General features: G+C 37.3%; 1 pseudogene; it reads left to right on the plus strand.

The window, feature by feature from the left end:
• The first annotated feature begins 1,218 nt into the window (after window positions 1-1,218).
• LOC100667462 (olfactory receptor 8J2-like) lies at window positions 1,219-2,345 on the plus strand (annotated as a pseudogene).
• The last annotated feature ends 338 nt before the right edge of the window (window positions 2,346-2,683 follow it).

The following is a 2,683-nucleotide window of genomic DNA, read 5'->3' on the forward strand; positions in this document are numbered from 1 at the left end:
CCCACTCATTTCTCTGCAGAAGTAGAGTAAAATGATTGAACTTTAAAAATCAAAACCATAAGTAATAAAACTTAACGATAAAAACAATGACAAAACAGGCTTCAAACAGTTTAAGGAAAAGGAGGCTAAACTGGAAAAGGAAGGGAAGGCTGCTAAAAAGTAATAATAGAAAGTAATCTAGAAAACAAATCCAGTGACAGTTCCGGTATATTTGGCAGAAAAAAGAAAATGCGATTAAGAAAGAAGGATGCAGTCTTCCGGCACCTACAGAAGGGAGAGTATTAGATGCAGGTCTATCTGTGCGTAGCGGAAGCAGAGGGATGTGGTAAAAATTGTTAGGGAAAAAGCCACAGTTCTGGATGTGTTTCCCACAGAGATCCTGAAATTTGTAAAATATCCAAGGAGATGAAGCAGCATGGGCTGGAGAGGAGGCCTGTGGCAGTTAAGCTGAAAGATAACTAGAGATCACTCTGGCTCATCTACTACAACTCTGTAAAGGCAGTTCTTTTTCATCACTTAAAAAAACAGTGGTAAAGAAAATATGTACATCTCATCTAATATCAATGAAAAATATTCATGCATATGTATTATGATATATATATATATATATCTTCAAAGCAAATCCAGTGCCATCGAGTCGATGCTGACTCAGAGTGACCCTATAGGACACAGTAGAACTGCCCCATAGAGTTTTCAAGGAGTGCCTGGTGGATTTGAACTGCTGACCCTTCGGTTACCAGTCATAGCACTTAACCGCTACGCCACCAGGGTTTCCATATATATATATAAAATTCTATTCTGTTGTTAGGTGCCATTGAGTCGGTTTGGAATCATAGCAACCCTGTGTACAACATATATATAAATATGTATATGAAATTCATTATATATAATTCAATATTTATCCTTCTACATACAATATAGAAAAACCTGGTTGTGTAGTGGTTAAGAGGTACGGTTGCTAACCAAAATTTTGGCAGTTCAAATTCACCAGGCACTCCTTGGAAATCTTATGGGTCAGTTCTACTCTATCCTATAGGGTCCTATGAGTTGGAATCAACTCGAGGTCAATGGGTTTGTTTTTCTTGGTTTGTTTCATTTTATGTACTCTCTCTCTATATACATACATACAATTCAATATCTGAACTATTTCCAAGAGTAAAATAAATATTTCCAACAGTAAAACAAACTTTGGTTGTTTTCTGATGAGGTTTTTTTTTTTTTTTTTGAAGCTTCTGAAAATGTGGGAGAAACAGGATCTGAAACTCCTAAGAATGAACAAAAGTAATCAGATTTTAAATGAAACCGTAACAAAGAATAATCCTCTAACAGCAAAATTAATTTTACCTTTTATTAATTTCTTTCCACTTTCCCTATTTAAAGGCAGAACAACACAATAAATGGCTCCAGGGAATCTCACATGGGTGACTGAGTTCATTCTCATGGGAATCACAGACCTTCCTGAGCTCCAGGTCCCCCTTTTCTTTGTCTTCCTGGTGATCTATGGGCTGGCTGTGGTAGGGAACTTGGGCACCATCATCCTCACCAGTGTCGACTCCAGACTTCAAACCCCTATGTACTTTTTCCTTCAACATTTGGCTATCACTAATCTTGGCAATTCTACCACCATTGCCCCTAAAATGTTGGTCAACTTCTTGGCTAAGAAGAAAACCATCTCATACTACTGTTGTGCGGCTCAACTAGGTGGATTCTTAGTTTTCATGGTGGCTGAAATTTTCATACTGGCCTCAGTGGCCAAGACTGCTATGTGGCCATTTGCAACACATGGTGGTGGTATCTCGGCAGATCTGCTGTCTGCTCGTATCCCTCACATACCTCTTCAGTCTGACCACAGCACTGACTGTCTCTTCCTTTGTGTTCTGTGTCATACTGTTCTTCCAATGTAATCAACCATTTTTACTGTGATAACATCCCTTTGCTAGCATTGTCCTATTCTGATACTTACATTCCAGAAACAGCAGTGTTTACATTTTCGGGTATCAATCTGTTTTTCTCCTTGATCATTGTTCTAATATCGTACTTAAACATTGTTCTCACCATTTTGAGGATACAGTCCTCAGAAGGGAGACAAAAAGCTTTTTCCACCTGTACTTCTCACATGATGGCGGTCACTGTATTCTACGGGACCCTCCTTTTCACGTATTTGCAACCAAGGACCAAACCACTCATTAGACACTGATAAAATGGCCTCAGTCTTTTACACCCTAATGATACCAATGCTGAATCCCCTCCTTTACAGCCTAAGGAACAAGGACGTGAAGGATGCACTGAAGAGATTCCTTAATAACCCATGCAAATCTCTCAAACTAATGTAAATATATAACTACAACTGTCTTCTTTTAAGAGTCTTATTTTGCTCCTGACAAAGCTGCTTTTAAGTGAAGAAGTATTCTAAATGGTTTAAAAAAAAAAAAAAAAAACCTATAAATTTCAGTGGGAAAACTACTGATGCATTTTTTCCCAATTCAAAATATCAGTCTCCCTAGAGGGATAAAGTTTCAATTATACGGTGAAAACAAACTTACATGTGTAATAAACAACAACTTGAAAATAAACAAATACATACTATAAATAAATTACAATTTGTTAAAAGGTTTGTGTCTTATACCCTCTAAATATGGTATCTGTTGTTGTTGTTATGTGCCATAAAGTTGATTCGTACTCA

This window comes from Loxodonta africana, chromosome 7 (genome assembly GCF_030014295.1).
Source record: "Loxodonta africana isolate mLoxAfr1 chromosome 7, mLoxAfr1.hap2, whole genome shotgun sequence".
Lineage (NCBI taxonomy): Eukaryota > Metazoa > Chordata > Mammalia > Proboscidea > Elephantidae > Loxodonta > Loxodonta africana.